Source organism: Gopherus flavomarginatus, chromosome 5, assembly GCF_025201925.1.
Source record: "Gopherus flavomarginatus isolate rGopFla2 chromosome 5, rGopFla2.mat.asm, whole genome shotgun sequence".
Classification (NCBI taxonomy): Eukaryota; Metazoa; Chordata; order Testudines; family Testudinidae; genus Gopherus; species Gopherus flavomarginatus.
In genome coordinates this window covers 151693199-151713699 of record NC_066621.1, presented here as the reverse complement: position 1 = coordinate 151713699, position 20501 = coordinate 151693199, and the positions used below count along the sequence as shown (strand labels likewise).

At 44.6% G+C, this 20501-nt stretch overlaps 1 protein-coding gene across 10 annotated transcripts in view; it reads left to right on the top strand.

Annotated features, from left to right (window-relative positions):
- The window catches only part of SAMD4A (sterile alpha motif domain containing 4A), a 213788-nt gene that overhangs the window by 106464 nt on the left and 86823 nt on the right, over nt 1-20501 (top strand). Inside the window, exon 1 of one of the 10 annotated variants that reach the window (XM_050952588.1) lies at nt 6849-6889. The exons of the other annotated variants lie outside the window; for them this stretch is intronic. The gene's annotated coding sequence lies outside the window, so the exon portion shown is untranslated. Of the gene's footprint in view, nt 1-6848; nt 6890-20501 lie in introns of those variants that run through there. 10 annotated transcript variants of the gene reach the window in all.

Genomic DNA, 20501 nt, shown 5'->3' with positions numbered 1-20501 from the left:
GCCAGTGTGTAGGGGGTTCCTCTGAAGGCCACATCCGGAGAAGCACAAGAAACAATAAACAGAAGCATGATTGTTAGTGCCCTCACAGCATCGCATCATTATAGTAAAATACACCTCTTTCTCACTGTGCCTTGGCAACACGCAGCTTGGCGAATGCCCCAACTATGGTGAGTTTGGACCATGGGGCCGAGGGCCAGCACTCAAGTTGGGGAAAGAGGCTTTGATAGTTTTCTAAGGGGATCACCGCAAGAAATTAGGGACAAAATTGTAAATTCTGCCACCATTTTTCACAGGCAACGCTCATTAACACCAATATCTCACTTCTGAGGGTAAGCAAGGATGTAAGGGTGCATCTCCTGCATGCATGCAGGTTCAGATCACGTTCCTTGGCTGCTCACCTGTGTGCTGCTTTGGTCCCTGCACAAGTGATTGCCGATTGGTGCAGGAAAGTTTCCTACAATGAGGGAAGGAACACAGCAGCTCTGCCAAGGAATCTTCAGCAGAGGATTGTCGATTGCCTCCAGGAAAGTTTCCTTGAATCTCTCTGGAAGATTCCTGTGAATTCTTTATTAACACACTCTTCTGCCCCACTGCGTAGCTGCACAGGGGGATGTGCCCCACTGTGTAGCTGCACGGGGGCTTGGGCCGTGATTTAAAGGTCCCACCCCTTCTTGTTGAGGCCCCGCCCCCTGTCCAGGACTCCGGTATACCGGTAAGTCCTTGAAGTTACTTTCATCCCTGGTCCTGGTTCACCATGGAACAGCAAGTTCGCAGATGACACTAAGCTCGGGAGAGAGGTAAATACGCTGGAGGGTAGGGATAGGGTCCAAAGTGATCTAGACAAATTGGAGGATTGGGCCAAAAGAAATCTGATGAGGTTCAACAAGGACAAGTGCAGAGTCCTTCACTTAGGACAGAAGAAGCCCATGCACCGCTACAGGCTGGGGACTGACTGTCTAAGCAGCAGTTCTGCAGAAAAGGACCTGGGGATTACAGTGGACGAGAAGCTGGATATGAGTCAGCAGTATGCCCTCGTTGCCAAGAAGGCCAACAGCATATTGGGCTGCATTAATAGGAGCATTGCCAGCAGATCGAGGGAAGTGATTATTCCCCTCTATTCGGCACTTGTGAGGCCACATCTGGAGTACTGTGTCCAGTTTTGGTCCCCTCACTACAGAAGGGATGTGGACAAATTGGAAAGAGTCCAGCAAAGGGCAGCAAAAATTGTTAGGGGGCTGGAGCACATGACTTATGAGGAGAGGCTGAGGGAACTGGGCTGATTTAGTCTGCAGAAGAGAAGAGTGAGGGGGGATTTGATAGCAGCCTTCAGTTACCTGAAGGGACTCCAAAGAGGATGGATCTAGGCTGTTCTTAGTGGTGGCAGATGACAGAACAAGGAGCAATGGTCTCAAGTTGCAGTGGGGGAGGGCTAGGTTGGATATTAGGAAAAACTATTTTACTAGGAGGGTGGTGAAGCACTGGAATGGATTACCTAGGGAGGTGGTGGAATCTCCATCCTTAGAGGTTTTTAAGGCCCATCTTAAGTCTTCCATTTCATTAGCCAAATGAGAATATTGAGCTAATGGTATGTGGATGGGACTGTGTGCACCTTGGTAGAAAAAGCAAACTGATGCTATAGACTCACCTTATCACTGCTAATCCATCCTTACTAGAATACTATATTCAACCCCAAACATTCAAAAATCAGGAATCAGACCCCTCCAAAATCTTTAAAATCATTAGATTTCTAAAGAATACATTTTAGTTAATTTTATATGCCTTCTGGGTTTTGAGCTTTTAGGTGCACATTTTCAAGCTTTTCTTTTCAACCATGAGGGCAAGAAACTTACTTTTAAAAAAAATTTTAAGCTGAGAGTCTCCTGTAATCACCTGACTCTGGGAGCTAGGACTTTAAGAAAAACACCAAATATTGCAAGATTCGCAATAAAATCATGAGAGTTGGCAAAATTGTCATGGCCGGGCCGATGGTCTGAGGTTTGAGTTTACAGCTCAGTCACTATTCTACAGAAATGTTTGCTAATTGGCAGGGACATTTTCACTGAGGTGTACAGGTGCCAGATAGCCTGGCAGTGAAATATCTGTGCTTTAGTGGTAGCTCGCACTGTTTAGCATGTGCAGAATCAGGCTGTAGAGGTCTGTTTCTGCATGTCAGGGTTCTCCTGTGTTCAGTATACGTCAGGGGTGCGTGTGCGCTGGAGAAAGACACACAGAATAAATAGATTATAGCACTGTGGCAACGTTGTGTAGCAATAGACTCCATGACCCTGTGGTTTGCAGGGATAGACAGATGGGTTCAGATGAATTAAGAACCAGGCCAAACCTCAGACTGAACCACAACCTTTACCAGTGTTTAAAAAAGTTTGGTGAGCTCTTTAATTTTTGCCCTTCCTGGTTTGGGCAAGAAGTAAAACAAGCATAGGAAGGGCTATTTTTTGCAGTCTTTTTTTTCCGCCCGATCCAGACACCACTTGAAATTTCAGCAAAAGGGGTTGAATAATTAACTGAACCTTTTGTGCTATGCCCATCACAGATGGACCCCGGCCTTGAGAACTGCAGTGCAGTCTAATGGACAGAGCATGACATTAGTGCCCAGGTGTCCTGAGTTCCAGTCTTGTCTCTGACTTCCTGTGGGACTTTGAACAAGTTACGAGACCTGCTTTGCAGTGGTGTTACGGGGAAAAGTTAATGAATGTTTGCAAAGCGCTGTGAAGATGCTGGGTCAGCGCTAAATGTCCTTATTGTGGAACACACTCTAGAGAGCCGGTAAATGATCCATGATTGGAGAACCGGACAAGAGCTATGGCTGGGGTTCCTTTAATAAGTGGGAGGTGACAGGAGAGGGGGATAGTAGAAGTAAGTGGGAAATACATATACACTGGCCTAAGCTTACATGAGATGAGGGCCAGGTAGGGTGATAGGAATTAGCACCCCGTCAGAGATTGAGCTCAGTGTTGCTTCTCCATGAGGATGCCCAGTTAGTCTGATTTTCCTGGATGCTGTAGTGGATTAAACAAAGACCTACACCAGGGCTAACCTCACCTTCCACGTGCCAGTTGCACTAACCGGAGGCTTGTGGGGCTTTACTTGCACACATCTAAGAACCATTTGGGCACCTGGGACCCGAGTCAGCCCTGCTGACCCAGGAAAGTGCATATTGCACCTGCCTGTATCAGTGAGGAGTGCCACGCCTGGGGGGTCCATCCCAGGGCAAGGCAGGCACAAGGGAGGAGCCCTGAAGAGACCAGCCCAATCCCATCCCTTTCTAGGCCACATCAGCTTCCTGTGGGGTCCTTGGTAGAAGGGAGGAGAATGTTGTGCTGCCACAGCCCACCTCCAGCTGGATTTTCTACTGCCAGGGACCCTACGCCATAGCCTGTGTTTGCTTCCTCTCAGAGGCAGTGCAGTCTGTTGGGCAGGGAACTGGGCTGGGATTGAGATAACCAGAGACCTTTCCCCAGCTCTGCCACTGATCTGATGTGTGACCATGGACATGTCACGTCATCTCTCTCTTCCTCTGTTTCCCTTCCCACCTCTTGTCCATATAGACTGCAAGATCTTTGGGGAAGGGCCTGTTTCTTACTGTGAGTTTGTACAGCACCAAGCACAGTGGGGCCCTGATCTTGGTTGGGGGCCTCTTGACACTACCACACTATAAATCAATAATAACAGTGGAGTAGACCCTGGAGTGAATCCACGCACTGGAAGTTTAAATGGGGAGTGTTACTTTTAACAAACGATCTAGTAACTGCCCAGATATGGCTAATATAAAACCCAAATAAAGCTACTCCTGGGCCATGACCTTCCCAAGATAATTATGTAGTCACCGTGATTGTCCTCTGTTAATTTACCTACCTCCGCCTCGCTTTCTGCCTCAGCTTTGGTAGCCTGAGGGAGTACAGAGTATTCTGCCTCTTGATCAAGGATGAGACACTAGAAAACTGGTAAGGGATCTGCTGAGGAGCAGTTTGCAGGCAGTGGGGTAGAAAATTTAAGCTGAATCCTTAAGGAAAGAGACTGTGGTTTTAATAATGGTTTTCCATCCTTGAAGATTGAGAAATCAGAGATCCTCACAAATATTTAGAGTAATTAATTGAAGCTTAAACAGGGTCGTTTGGGTGCTGATTCACACCTGGAAGCTAGAGACTGATAATGCCGCCATATTTGCATATATTTGTACCTACATAGAGCCATTAAATGTAGCAACCTGCAGAATAGGAGAGGACTTCCAGCAGCTCAAAACTCCATGCAACCTTCGAAGTGCAGATGAGGCCTTCCAAAACTGCCCACTGCATTCGGTAGTACTGAAAAGCCAATGACCCATCGGGAAAAAGTTCTAAACTCTGTTTGATTTTGACTCCGATTGCCTGATGTATATTGTTGTATAATAGTAACTCAAGGAGAAATGGGGTGAGGTAATTGCTAATGTGGTATTAGTCAAACATGATTCAGATTAGCTGGCTACCTGGATGGGGTTAATCTGATGTGGTTGGATTAGCTTCAGTGGTTGAAGACACCAAGGATTTTCAAAGACCTATGGGATTTAAGCACCCAGCTCTCACTGAATTCCAGCTGCAGTTGGGCACCTGAGTTTGGCAGCGGCGTTAAAATCCCAGTCTAAGATACGTATGTGTAAGACTCTTCTCAGTGTGTTGCTGACTGCAGACAGTTGTGTGTGCCTTGGGAGCCATTCCCCCATGCCTGGATGAGCACTCACTGATATATTCTGAATGTCATTTCATCCACTAAAAGTCTATGTGGAAGCAGGGAACCTCGAATGAGCTAGAAACTGCTGAAAAAAGACAATCTCCTAAATCATAACCTCTAAAGCCGGTCACTTGAGGTTCCCTGTGGGGCTCAGACTGTTCTCATTTCCTGTTTCTGGATTCCCCACTTAAGTGGGTTTGCCCTGTTGCTGCAACCTGGCTTTCTTAGAAACCAGGAATGCCCCTAAATATCAGCATCTCATTTGCACCATTCCCAAGGACTACTGAAAAAATTGGGGGATACATCTGAGGAGAACTGGTTTGCAGGTTGGTAAACGGACCTGGAATCACACTATGAAAAATAGTGAGGACCTCCCTGATCTTTTCCATACAAGACTATTTAGATTGGCTTTCTAAAGGCAGCAGGGCCTAGTAGCGGATATTGGAACCTCTTGGTTCTACTTCCAGTTCTGCCACACACCTAAAGTAGGTCTGCACCACAAGTGAAGGTGTGATTGTCGCATAGGTAGCCATTCCCAAGCTGGTTTTAATCTGGTTAGCGCAGGTAACAATAGTGTAGATGTGGTGGCACAGGGTTCAGTGTGGGCTAACAAACCAGAATTCATATCCACGGGCCCTGGCCTGGCAGGCTTGTACTCTGGCGGCTAGCCCTGTGCTGAAGCCCATCTGCACTGCTATTGTTACCCAAGATAGCTATGTTAAAGCTAAGATGGGTAAATCCACCCATTGTACAGCCATACCTTCACTTGTAGTACATAAGAACGGTCATTCTGGGTCAGACCAAAGGTCCATCTAGCCCAGTATCCTGTATTCCGACAGTGGCCAATGCCAGGTGCCCCAGAGGGAATGGACAGAACAGGTAATGATCAAATGATCCATCCCCTGTCGCCCATTCCCAGCTTCTGGCAGCCAGAGGCTAGGGACACCTCTTATCTAGTTCTTTTTTGAATCCTGTTATAATCTTGGCCTTCACAACATCCTCTGGCAAAGAGCTCCACAGGTTGACTGTGTGTTGTGTGAAGAAATACTTCCTTTTGTTTGTTTTAAGCCTGCTGCCTCTTAATTTCATTTGGTGACCCCTAGTTCTTGTGTTATGAGAAGGAGTAAGTAACACTTCCTTATTTGCTTTCTTCACACCACTCATGATTTTATAGAGCTCTATCATATCCTCCTCCTTAGTTGTCTTTTTTCCAAGCCAAAAAGTCCCAATCTTATTAATCTCTCCTCATACGGAAGCCGTTCCATACCCCTAATCATTTTTGTTGCCCTTTTCTGTATCTTTCCAATTCCAATATATCTTTGAGATGTGGCAACCATATCTGCATGCAGTATTCAAGATGTGGGCGTACCTGGATTTATATAGAGGGAATATGATAGTTTCTGTCTTCTTAGCTATCCCTTTCTTAATTATTCCCAACATTCTGTTCACTTTTTGACTGCTGCTGCACATTGAGTGGATGATTTCAGAGAACCGTCCACAATGACCCCAAGATCTTTCTTGAGTGGTAACAGCTAAATTAGACCCCATCATTGTACATGTATAGTATAAACATGTCCTTGCTTTATTGACTTTCTTTGCGGTCGTGGCTAATTCATTCAACTTCTCTGTTCCTCAAATTCTGCTTGTTACTCTCACGAGTGGTTGCACTGAAGCCGGTGGGACTAACTACGTGCAAGACGAGCAGGATTTGGCCCTTGGTCTATCTGTAGAAGGAGAAGAATTTTACATAGCTTCGATTGAATACACCTCTGTGGAATAGGTAAGGGTTCAATTACTAGGTGAAATCCAGCTTGCCTTGCTCATTTACATGGTCCCACTGAAGTCAGAGATGAGTAGGATTTGGCCCAGTGTTTGAGACTGTGAAGTATTATGGGATTGCTCGGTAATATTACAAAAGAATCCATAATGCAAAGTCAGTGGCTCCCCTGATGGCAAAGGGAGTTTTGCCGTTGACTTGAACGGGACCAGGATTTTGCACTGTGGGTTTGAGGTTAAGCTGGACTGTGTCCTCCTACCCACTCCCTTTTTACATATACATAGGGGGGTTTTTTATTTGTGAAATATTTTGCTAGGAAAGCCCATTGAGATTGGCAGCCCAATGTTCTCTCTGGGTCCCTGTCCTTTAGAACAGCTTCAAAGATTGGTATGTGACAGAGCGAATCATGCAGATTATTAAGAATGATGAGTGATAGCATGAGGAATGGGTTGGAGAGAGCTGTGGGAGGGCTGGGGATGTTCTCACTACAATTAACTTCCCTCTGTTGTGTTTCTTGTTAACTGGGGGAGTCTAGTGGATGTCGTTGCTTTTCCAGTCTTCCAAGATGAATTTAATTGTGGATGATTTCATTCTGCCCTTTGTATGTTGTAGCCAGTGGTTTGCGTCATACAGCAGTGAATTTAGGCTGATTTTATTTGCGTGTGAGTCATTGAGCTTTTCCAGCTGAATGTCACTTACTTGGAATTTTTGTCCGATTTTGTTTTTGTTTTCATCTCTTGGTGGTTTTCCACTGTGCTATTTCACTACCCAGAAAAAAAAATGTATTGGAAAAGCTAAATCTGACTCCAGCAGAGCTTTGAATTGGCAGCTGACAAAGAGAGTATTATGAATGTGCAAAAAAGAAAAAAAACAAACCAACAACAAAAACGGATGCTGTATTTTGCTCTGAGGGAGGGACTGTGGCCAAGTCAAATTGAGGACTCTAATTTGGGAGTGGTGTTATTACAGGTCAAATGGAGTCAGTTACTAGCTAAATTGAGAGGACAGTCACATGCAGGGGAGCAGTGAATGCTGATCACATGATTGTAGTACAGAGTCTCTTTTACAACTCACTTTTATTTTGTTTACAACACTAAAATGTCTACTTATTTTACATCAATATATTGGTGATCCCTCCCTAGTCTCCAGCATTTGCCTGCCCTTTACACAGAAGGGTTTATAAATAGACCAGCTCCTGAATTATGTGCAGCTTCAGACTCTTTATTTTTATACTGGAATCTGTTCAATGATTAACAGTTTAAACCATGTGCTGTATATCAATACCTCTCATACCCTTCATATCTTATTTTTAGTATTACTTTTTTCCCTTCTAAATCCTTTATCCATGTTAGGCAATGCACTACTGACATTCAGATAATTTTTTTAGGCTTTGAAGAAACGTGTCTGCGTTTCACTGGAGCTGTTACTAAAAAGTTTGTATGGACTATAAAAATGCCAAAGGAATATTTCCTGTGTGCCATGTATTTGTGTACATTATATTCCACTGAAAACTATGAAGGTTTTTATCATTTTTGTGGATTAGTTTTAGATGAGGGATCTAGAAACCCCACATTATTTTTCAATACAGTTCAGGTTCTTAGATTCTACAAAGTTCCTGTAAAAATCTGAAATTAAATTAGTGCAAGGGCATATAGGACAGTAGAGTTCTGATGTGAGGAAAAGTGGAGAGGGAATTCATATACATCTGGTTCTTCTAGTGCGCCTTAAAGCAGCAAGGCAAACGACATCTGTAGCATTGCTTAGGTGCATTGTCTCCAGGACGTCATGGAGACTTATGGAAGCTTTCTGTAAAAATGGCTGTTCAATTATGCCTTTAATCCTCTCTGACCTGGTCTATTGCTATGCCTTCTGGGCGTGGCAGAGTCGTGTATGGTTTTAAGGTGAATGCTGTTCAGTCTAAGATAGCTTTGTAGCACTTTGCACACCAGCCAATGAAAGCTGTTCGACATAGGAGCCAGAATGGATGTCTTTCTTCTGTTGGGCCAGGGGTAGCCAGTCCACCAGGCCTGACATCCCATGTTTGATCATTCCACTTCCTCACTATATTCATTGGAAACTGGTAAATGATTTGTCCTCCTCTAAGGGTCGGAGGGCAGCAGCCCACCCAAAGTAAAGTTTTTGGTGCCATTTCTAGATTGCTCTCTGCATGTGCTGTGACATCCTTCCTTCTACCTCTCCAGGGAAGGACACTTGTGGCACTGGTGCTCTTGCTTTCTGTGTTCCAGTGCCTCTTTCCTGTGCAGATCACCTGAAGCAGAAGAACGTATCAACCTGAGTGATTCCACAGCCGCTGCCCAGAACGCAACTGGACCACACTTGTTCTTCAGCCTCCATTTGCCTTGAGTGAGAAGGATCAAGCTAAGCACCTTATAGTTTGGAAGGAACCCTCCTCACCTAACTGAGGCTAGAAACAGGATGGCCCTGGTGCACAGTAGTTGCCTGCCCAAGGAAGTGTTGAGGAAATATCAACAGGACTTTGTGGGTAAAAGTGGGCGTATTCCTTAGGCTGCTGGTCCAGCAAGGCAAAGACACCCACACTGGCTCCTGTGCCCAACAGATTGCTGCAGGTCTCGTGCTGCTGTTGGAGACCAGCTCTCTTGGGGATGACAGAGGCCTCTGAGTGAGGCTGCTTGTTTGTCACTGGCTGGAAATGTTTCTGTCCTCAAAAAGATGATGTTGGTTGGGAGACTAGCAAGGTTGGCCTAGTTCTGCTTTCGCTTAGAAAGTGGGTATTGTCGCTGTTCGTCACTGCCTGGTATCAAGCTGTCTGTCTTAAATCCAATGGGGAGTTTTTCCTAGTCATCTGTCCCTCAGAATGATCCTGGAGTCCAAGTTATTTCATAGACTCATAGACTCATAGACTCTAGGACTGGAAGGGACCTCGAGAGGTCATCGAGTCCAGTCCCCTGCCCTCATGGCAAGACCAAATACTGTCTAGACCATCCCTAATAGACATTTATCTGACCTACTCTTAAATATCTCCAGAGATGGAGATTCCACAACCTCCCTAGGCAATCTATTCCAGTGTTTAACTACCCTGACAGTTAGGAACTTTTTCCTAATGTCCAACCTAAATCTCCCTTGCTGCAGTTTAAGCCCATTGTTTCTTGTTCTATCATTGGAGGCTAAGGTGAACAAGTTTTCTCCCTCCTCCTGATGACACCCTTTTAGATACCTGAAAACTGCTATCATGTCCCCTCTCAGTCTTCTCTTTTCCAAACTAAACAAACCCAATTTCTGTGGAGTCTAAAGGAAAGCTGCTCTCTCACCATCTTTCTGTCTGATTCACAATCTATGCTGTTTTGTACCTGTGCTTTGGGAGTAGCTTGGACCCTTCAGAGAGATCTTCAGCCCATCTAGCTCTCAGGCTCACAATTGCTGCTGTTCCAGGCGAGTTGTGACCTTTGGATCACCCCCTAGATGCCTGGCCTGTCGCGTTTAGAACATTCATTTCTGACAGTGAGCTTTTTCCAGCCAATCACTCTAGCCTCTTGGCAACTGCGATGTTCTTCAGCGCCTCTGGCTCAGCCCTGCACCTTGCTGCAGCTCGCAGCGGTAAGTGCACTGATCACTTGGGCAGAATTCTCAGGCTCTCCGTCTGTTGCTCAGGTTTGTGTGCTGTCCCTCCTCTCCAGATATTAGCAACACTTTTCACTGTCACATCCACTGCTCATAGGGACCCTGTCTGCTGGGCCACAGCTTGTGAAATTAGTGCAGAGGATTATCTCTCCCGTGATGTGCTCGGAGCCCGTGGAGAGAGAACAGGCAAAATGTTGAAAGCAACTGGGGGTTTGCTGCATGGACACTTAGTCTGCAGCAAGCTGGGGTGTAAATCTGCATCACACTAACCTGCCACTCCTTCAGTGTCTGTCCGGACATTGGTGCCATGAACCAATTGTTCCCCAGTCCACTTTGCCCTACTCCTGTTTCAAAGTTTGTGATTTGGGTGCGTTAGAAAATTTTACGAGCATGTCTTTTCTCTTTTGTGAGTAAGCCAGATGCCCTGAGGTGCTCTCCACTGGCAAACGTCACATCCAAGCATTCTAGTGCCAAGCTTAGAGTATTATTTCTAAGTAACTGTCCCGTTTTCATGGTATCTGAAGCAAAAGGGTGCCACACTCTGGCCTAGAAACAGACCGATAAAACTTCCCATCAGATGCATGGCAAGAAAATTCAAAGTATCCATATGTTTTGGTTTGGTATTAAACCCTCCAGGTTTCCTGAAAATCTCTGCTTTTGGAGTGAAAATCATAGTATCTGTATCCACTTTAGAAAAGAAAAAATCCTGCTATGGGTATTCTCTCTCTCCTGAAGCACACTTAATGGGGAAGCTGATTGTAGCTTGCCATTAACAAGCACTGGAAATCCATTCCTTCTGGTGTTACACAGACCACCTTACAATAACATGAGCACTGCTAAGTTTGCTAATTATGGAGGGAAATATAGCAAAAAGTAGGAAAATCCTTGTTCTTCTGCACACATTGCAGTACAACAGAACCAGATTACTTTGTGGTTGTGGATGTCTGTATGAAGGGAGGGACAAACTGAAGGTTCTGCCCTTTAATACAATATGTAACAAAATAGTTATTTTTTTCTTCATAATACCTTTTTTCTTGATGAAGAACTATGAGCTCCCTCCATTGGCTAGTTCAGCACCAGCTGAGGCCTACATCTGTGCGTTCACTGGGATGGTTAAGTATTTGTTGTTTATGAGGCTATCTGGGACATAATTTCATGAAGAGTCCTCATGGCTTTTTTCCTCACTCTGGCCTCAGTGACTTACCCTTTGTCTTTATCATCCCTGGACTTGCTGTTTTCTGGCTGAAACATCCCAACAACCGAGGTTCAAGCTGAACATAGTAAGTTAAAGGGCTGCTCCTCCAGGCTTTCCTCATGTAAAATCAGTAAGGCGTCTCATGGGAGTAAGAAATACCCCCATGTGTCAGGGATACTGGCCTGGGCCCTAACTATCATTGCCCTGGAGAACTTAGGGGAAAGATGAGTTCCCAGCAGCACAGAACCAAGCTTTTCATCTCCCCATACCTAGCTTCAAAAATGAAAATGAATTTGCTGATCTTACTCTAGTCCTGGTGGATATTTGTACACACCGTGAAAACACCACTCAGCCTGACACATAGCTTCAGGAGTGGAATAGCAGGATTGTTGTAGGGTAAATGGCTCGGGTGCATTGACAGAGCCACATCAACAAGCTTGCTTGTGTGATGCTAGCCTCAGACACTGCTCCTAGATTCTACCTTCAATAACTCCATTTTCATAAACAAATTATAATGAGACACCCTATATATATAGGGTGTCTCATTATATATATATATATATATATAGGGAACATACCTGTTTATGATGCTATACTCATTTGTCTGTATATTTCTATGTCTACATGGACATTCCTGGAGCATCAGTGAATGTATAGTACATATATTCTGTACATGTATAACTACTACATCAGGCAACTATGAGATTTTGCTGATGCCCATATGGTATCTTTCTGACAGTACCTATGAGCTAAATTCATCCCTAGCATAACTCCATTGATTTCAGTGAATGAATTTGGGCCAATATGTTTAACAATCAAAGGGATATCAGGGCTTATTCTGGTAATTAACACATATGAAACTTCTTAATCATAGAACCACCATGGAAGTTAAAGTCTGAAATGACCTGCTTTAGTAAATGATCTGATCTGTGCTCATGTCCGTTCAGGAGTGTTCCCTACTGTAGTATCAGAGGGGTAGCTGTGTTAGTCTGGATCTGTAAAAGCAGCAAAGAATCCTGTGGCACCTTATAGACTAACAGACGTAGTCTATTAGACTAGTCTATAGTCTGTATAGACATCTGTTAGTCTATAAGGTGCCACAGGATTCTTTGCTGCTTTCCCTATTATAGATTTTCTAGCGTTTTGTCTTTGTTTGCTTTCAGCTCGTCTTTGTTTTACTATCTGGGTAGCCTAAAGTAGGGAGCTCTCAAACTCCTCCTTAGCATGGACCACATCTAATGGTCCATCTTCCTAGCACTAGACCACTTGCCCTGCTATTCTCCATAGCGTATTCACCTCTCCTCCCATTTGCAGTCGCCTAACTTCTCTGCAGCAACTGTAGCAATTGCTTATGTGGAAAAGGAATATTAGGAAAGTATTTAATGTATTTTTAGCTTCCTTTAATGTGATGTAGCAGCTGGAAATGAGAAGGGCCAGCACCGTGTGACCAGATAGCTGCCAGTAGATCACTGGCAAGTTTTCCATGGATCACTGGTGGCCCTTGGATGCAGTTTTAAGAGTCACTGGCCTACAGTGTGAGGTTGCTGGAATTGCTGTTGCAGAATGCAGATTCCAATCCTGTGTGGATGTGTTTTCATGTGTCAGTTTGTGCAGTATTATCTATCTATATTGCCTCTCACTGTGGTATTGATAACTCAATTCACACTTATTTTTCAAAGACGGCACCTACTCTTTAAATGCTTAACATGTCCAAAAACAGACAGGTTAGAAAAAGAATGAAGTCACTCTTGTAATGAGCTACAGAAAGACAGTCACATAGATGGCCAGTTGGGGCCAATGTGAATTCCTTCATGGGTTCATAAATCTACATAGGAGAGGTTTGGGAGGTAAACAATAGAGCCCTAATTACCTTCTTTAACATTCCATGAACAGTTCTGCTCTTTGATACTTTTTACTGAGTTCTGCTGGCCTCTACTCGCTTTTAGTGAGGCTTGAGGCTCGTTCTGGTAAGGGATCTTGGCCTACTCTTCTCATATAGGTCCAGATATTTCCATGTGTCTGCAGGCAGGTGAGAGACCTGCAGGGGAGGGGCTTTAGGGAAACAAGCCTCTAACAGATATCCCTGGCCTCTGGCAGATCCTCTGACATTTGCTGGGACTGGCCATGTCATTGGTCAGGGATAGGAATGGCCCCTGGCTGGTTTTGGCACAGATTAGAGCAGCCCCTGAGCCAGTGCGCTTCCCACGAAAGCTTGTGCTCAAATAAATGTGTTAGTCTCTAAGGTGCCACAAGTACTCCTGTTCTTTGTGCGGATACAGACTAACACAGCTGCTACACTGTAACCTGAGGTGGGGACTGACTTGGCCCCCATGATACAGTAGCCGAAAAGGTGGCACAAAGCCACCCTCTCTCCAATGCTTCAACTTGTATCTATTGAAATTAATGGCAATACTTCAGTGATGAAGGATCCAGGTCCCTAGACGCTGGGCTCAGCTCAGCTCCAGTGCAAGGATGAGCAGCCCTAAGGAGTGTAGTGGGAGCTGAGTTACACCACCTTATGCATCACTGTTGCATTGTCTGGCCGCATACACAGACTGCTTTAGAAATGCTGTCAGTGCACTGGATCCGGATGTTGCTCCCTTTGCTCTCAGTGGAAATTTTGCATTGACTTTGATGAAGCAGAAGCAGTCCCCAGTATTCCCGGCACAGACATTTAAAAATCAGTTTCATTAAGTGCATCGAATTTTGCTATCTCTCAATATTGTGTGACTGGCGAGTTTGTAACATGAAGATTGTTTTAAATGGCGTCAAATACAGTACAGAAAAGGCACTAGTTGAAGTTTTTATTCTATGGAGCTGAAGAATTGATAGTTTTCAACAAGAGAAAGAAGGGATGTTCTGGATGGATATACTGAGGGATTCTAAAAGATTTAGCTGATTCGTTTTATTCTCATTTCGTTAACATTGCTCTTTTGATGTCAAGTTAACTCAGGAAGAAAAGATGAGACACCATTTCACCCATGCTAAATATAACATTTTAAAAGTTCAAGATGCAGGTGGTAACAGTTACTAATAACTAATAATTATTATTAATAATAACAAGTAATAATTTAAATATTTTTATCTGGATGCCAGTTTTTTTCTTCATACATCATCAAAATTCAGCCAATCCTGGCGTGGAATATGGCAGCTGTTTAACAGTATATAGCAATAGTACACAAGAATTTAGGACAAGCAGCGAAGAATTCTATATCTAACTGATAGTGCAGCAGGAATTAGGTAGGGAGAAGGTGGCTAGTTACCTAATGTAATAGGAATTTAGACAGACTGGGCCAGATCCTCATTGGTGTAAATTGTTATAGATCCCTTGATTTCAGTGTCACTATGACAGCTTACACAAGTTGAGGATTTGGCCCATGGAGGTTAATCAAAATACTTGTGCAATGCCAGAGGATCTTTAATGGCCACAAGTGGTCTGGACATTATTGTTATGCCTCAGCTGAAAGGTGGTACATACAATAGCACAGTCCTCCCTAACACCATACCAGTCCTGCAGGGAGCTGAAAATTGTGGCATTTGGGAGCACCCAGCTCCTTGAAGAAAACACTCAGAACCTCCCAGGATCAGGCCCTACTCAGTAAAGCTTTGTCTACACTGGGACTTTCACCACTACTGCAAACCCTTAGTGTAGACACAGTTTACACCAGTGCTGCACCAGACTGAAATTGGGGTAAAATAGCACCAGCACAGATAGTATCTATACTAGTAGTTTGCACCATTGCAGCTACACCATTGGCTAAAACGCCAGCGTAGATCAGGCCTGGTAGTGCTAACTACTATATCACCAGTTCCACTCCCTTTGGTATGTGTATGCTTTCCTTTTAGGACTCCCATCTAGCTACTAGCCAGGCGTGGCACTGCTTAGCTTACAAGATACGATGTGATCCCAGCCTGAAGGGGGTATGCAAACAGAGGGAAAGGCAAGCCATGGCTGTTCTGGAATCACTCCTGAGGGTTTGGGACTACTTGCCAAGATGCATATTTTTTAGAGTTTAATTTTTTTCATTGAATTTTTAATACAATTTCTATTTTTTCTCTTAGATTGCATCCCACTTGGAATCTTGTTGCCATTTAGCAATATTGTTCGGTTATTCCATTTAGCCAATAACTTTGGAATGCGCTCATCTAATTCTTAGCCATTTCTTCCCTGAACAAATTATCTGAATGCACTTGTGAGCCTTCCTTTATAGGAAATATTATTAAACTGAAAGCAGGAGTATAATTAAAACAGCAATATAAGTGTAATTTACTAACATCTGGAGCCCTTAAATGCACTGACTTGCCATTGTGCAGTAATAATACTGGACTTAGTATTGAAACATGCTCTCTCCCACTCCGAGAGTCCTTGGATAGTTTTAAAAATCAGCATAGTCTTTAATTATAGTCATTGTTACTTATTATAAGATGTCATCTAGTTTTATAAATTGCAAATCATTAATTTTTACCTCTCTGTCAATACCCCAGATGACGTATTTGGGTGCTCTCTGTGTGAAATCTGATAAACCATACATGACAGTTTGAGGATAGCCTCCTTTCTGCTGCAAAACTTTCCATTCTGTTTTGAAAATGACAGGATTTGTGTTGAGCAGTTCTTTAAAAAACACTTCACAGTGGTCTAATGTTTTGAAATGGTCCTTTTCAGGTGACTCATCTAATGAGATGAATCTCTCGGTGTGCATGCTGTCTACTACTCTTTCCTTTCTTCCGTGCAGGGCCGATATTTTTAAAATGAAAGCTTGAGGCTTCCAGGCAAAAGAAAAAAATATGCTTGTGCCCCCATGCATTCACGGTTGGTGCATCTGCATCTTCAAATTTCTGGGCTGCAAGCACAAATCACTACGTAGCACCAAACTTGCACGTATGTTGGCCTGATTTTCATGCACATTTGCAGTAACTGTGCAAACAGTTGTGTGTCCATGTGTCTATCGACATTTTTCATGCATTCAGGTGGACCTTTGTCTTGTGAAAAGTATAGAGACCTGCTGTGATTGGTCTCTTTCATTGGGGCCATTAGAAAATTCACACGTCTGGTATGTGGCTAGAGTGACTACATGGCAGTCCACTTTGGGATGATCTTTTGGAATTGATTTCTTATGGTCAGCAAAAGTTTATATTCTCATAGTCTCCAGATGTGGATGATATTCCTATTCATAAAGCCTTGGAAGAGGGACATTGTCGTATTTGATGGCTAGCCATGGGGAACAGAAGATGGTGGCAGGGTAGGTATTGGAATTGAACAGTGAAAATTTAGCATTTCAATTCTCCTTCCCTTGTTGTTCTCCTACTATGCAGGTATATTACATGCAAAAATATGTTAAAGGAATTGTATTTGGGTTGCAAAGTTACCTAAAGGTGCAAAAGCACTCAAAAGTTAGGAAATGGCTGCCCAGGTAACCTTAATTCTGCCTCCTTGTACAGTCATCCTGGGCACTGAACGTGGCAGGGGTCATGTGGAAATCATTGTATGTGATCATGTAATTAACATGTATCATAATGCATATATACACAGAGACTGAATTAAGGTTGCACAGGCAGCCATAAACGTGGCGTTTCCTAACATCTGAGTGCTTGACTTTGCAAACTAAAGTGGCATCTCTTTACCCACATACTCTGCCCTCTGGCTGCATCGGCTCTGAGAGTTCCCAGGCATACCCAGTATATTGTGTGCTGCAACTCTGGCTGTGGGCTGAGCCCAGCTCTTTAGAACGTTCATGTTTGGTTATTGATGTCCCTGAGCAATTAAAATGACAGAATGGGGAAATATTATTTTCAAAAGCTTATTTCTCAGCCAGGGTCGCCCACAGGGGCCTCCTTGAGAATATAGTATTCTATAGTATTGCAACTCTTTTTTTTTATGAAAGGAGCCCCCGAAATAGCTTTGCCCCAGACCCCCTGAATCCTCTGGGCAGCCCTGTTCTCAGACAAACTTAAATAGAATTTCATGGGACACGTAAAAGGCACATTTCCAGCCTTGGGATTTTGTCCCCAACAAATTGCAAAGCTCTGCTCAAACAATGGAGGGCATAGAGCTTCTCAAAATAGGTAGCAAGAATTGCTAACACGGAGAAGGACAGGGATACTATTCAAGAAGATCTGAACCACCTTGTAAACTGGAGTAATAGAAATAGGATGAAATACAATAGTGAAAAGTGCAAGGTCATGCATTTAGGAATTAATAATAAGAATTTTGGATATACGTTGGGGGCGCATCAGTTGGAAGCGACGGAGGAAGAGAAGGACCTTGGGGTACTGGTTGATAGCAGGATGACTATGAGTCGCCAATGTGATACGGCTGTTAAAAAAGCAAATGCGATTTTGGGATGCATCAGGCGGGGTATTTCCTGCAAGGATAAGGAGGTGTTAGTACCGTTGTACACGGCGTTGGTGAGACCCCATCTGGAATACTGTGTGCAGTTCTGGTGTCCCATGTTCAAGAAGGATGAATTCAAACTGGAACAGGTTCAGAGACGGGCTACGAGGATGATCCGAGGAATGGAAAAACTGCCTTATGAAAGGAGACTCAAAGAGCTTGGCTTGTTTAGCCTGGCCAAAAGAAGGCTGAGGGGGGATATGCTCGCCCTATATAAATATATCAAGGGGGTTAACGTTAGGGAGGGAGAGGAATTATTTAAGTTTAGTACTAATGTAGCCACGAGGACGAATGGGTATAAACTGGATATTAGGAAGTTTAGACTTGAAATTAGACGAAGGTTTCTGACCATTAGGGGAGTGAAGTTCTGGAATAGCCTTCCGAGGGAAGTAGTAGGGGCAAAAGACTTTCCTGGCTTTAAGACAAAGCTTGATAAGTATATGGAGGGGATGTTATGATAGGATCGTCAATTTGGGCAATTGATCTTGAATTACCACCAGACAGGTCTGCTCAATGGTCTGCGGGGAGATGTTGCATGCGATGGGTACTGAGTTGCTGCGGAGAACTCCTTCTTGGGTGCTGGCTGGTGACTCTTGCCCACATGCTCAGGGTTTAGCTGATCGCCATATTTGGGGTCGGGAAGGAATTTTCCTCCAGGGCGGATTGGCAGGTGCCCTGGAGGTTTTTCGCCTTCCCCTGCAGCGTGGGGCACGGGTCGCTTGCTGGTGGTGTCTCTGCAGCTTGAGGTCTTCAAACCATTTTTGAGGATTTCAAGAACTCGGTCCTGGGATAGGGGTTGTATAAAATTGGATGGGTGGGGTTCTGTGGCCTGCCTTGTGCAGGAGGTCAGACTAGATGATCAGATTGGTCCCTTCTGACCTATGAGTCTATGAGTCTATGAATCTTGTAATGGAAGTTAGGTAGCCAAGTGGCTACTAACACCTCCTATAATGAGGGAAAGAGATACTGTAATATGAATAGTGTCCGTTTGGAGACAAACTGCTATAAAACACTGCTTGGGTAGAGTGACTAGATCTCTGAAACAGGCAATGGAGGTACTTTGCTTAACATTGTTTTGCCAAGCTGGAGATGGGGAACTCTGGGAGGCCAGACTGAGAAGAGGGGTTTAGGAGCTGAAGGGAAGGAAGGATCAGGACATGTGTACTTGGGCGTGATTGATAGTTGGTGGGGAGTTGAATTGGGGGCTCCTGTGGGAGGTGAGAGTGAGTCTGTGTCATAAACAGATAGCTAAGAGTTAATGTTCTTTTACCTGTAAAGGGGTAACAACAGTAACCTGAACACCTGACCAGAGGACCAATCAGGAAACAAGACTTTTTCAGATCTGGGAGGAAATGTTATGACACTACATGCATCTGACGAAGTGGGTATTCACCCACGAAAGCTCATGCTCCAAAACGTGTTAGTCTATAAGGTGCCACAGGATTCTTTGCTGCTTTTGCAGATCCAGACTAACATGGCTACCCCTCTGATACTTGGTACCAGTTGGTTTTGCTGCTGGGACTGGGTGGAACTGGGAGCTTGTCACCAGGAGAGGGGATGCAGGAGCATTCCTTGGGAGGTGAACATGCTCGTGAGCTTCTCCTGTCTCCCTGGTCAGTCACTGCCCTGCCCATCTATCTTCCCTCCTTCCCAATGCCCATCACGTTCCCTGCCCCAATATCCTGCTAGCAGTGGGCAACAGAACAGGCCCGTCTCTTGCCCTGAACTCAGAGGGAACCAAATCCTTTTGAGCTAATTGTTTGACATTTCAGCTAAATTCAGCCAAGAAGCAGAAAGGATTTTGCAGTTCACTGGGCCTTTGCAGAGCAGGGGGCCTTTTTTCATAAGATTTCTGATCCCGTTATGCAGACTAGAGAGGTTCAGAGCCACATCAGGTCATTTTGGAATGTTGCATTGAACCTCTGGGTCTCTTGGAGACCAGTCCCACTCCAGTCTGAGCTTCTCAGCATCAACCTTCCTCCATCCCTCAGAGAGGATCTCAGGGCGCAGGTGCCGCTGTGTTTCCTTTGGCCTACGCTGCTCCCCCCTGATTTATACATATGCTAGGGGTAAGGGAGCCTTTCTGACCATGTTCTAGAACTTCCCGTAGTCCCTGGGCTGTGTCTGGCCAAGGCTCTGTTTGTTTTCTTTCTGTTTATCAGTGTCTATGTTTTATTTGTCAGTGGTGCCAGGCGTTTTGAAGGTTTTTTGAAATCCCAGTTTATTTCAGCATGCATGGTGCACTGTTTCCTGGGTCAGAAAACCACACTGTCCTTGTTCAGACTGTCTCAAGAGAGAAGGTGAAGTGCAGCGGGGAAGGGACTGAGTGTTTTAGGGAGAGAGTGCAGAAGACGCTCTGTAAATTGGCGCATGTGTTGGGGGAGCAGATAGGTTGGAGGCACATGTCAAATGGGGGATGGCCGGAAGGAAGACACATGTCATTGAGATGGAGTGCTCAGGATTCTCCTCCTTCACACAAGCCTTCCAGCTTCCTTCCTTCTGTTGTCACTTATCTCCGGTGCCTCTGCCCACCTTAACCCTGGCCCTAGATGCAGCTGCCTCCCTGCTGCATTCTGAGCATGCTACCACAAGGGAGTGTGGAACATAATCCAGGATATCCCATGTGAGCATACTCAGAATTCAGCGTGGAGGTGGGCAGCTGACAGGCAGGCAGCGCAGCTGGGCCGGCAGTTGGAATTGAGGTGGGAAGAGGATAGTAGGTGGGAAGCAACCAGAGCAGTAACAGTCAGACAGCATGCCAATGATGTATTGAAATTTCAAATATCTAGCTGGCAGACCACTGGGAATGCCCC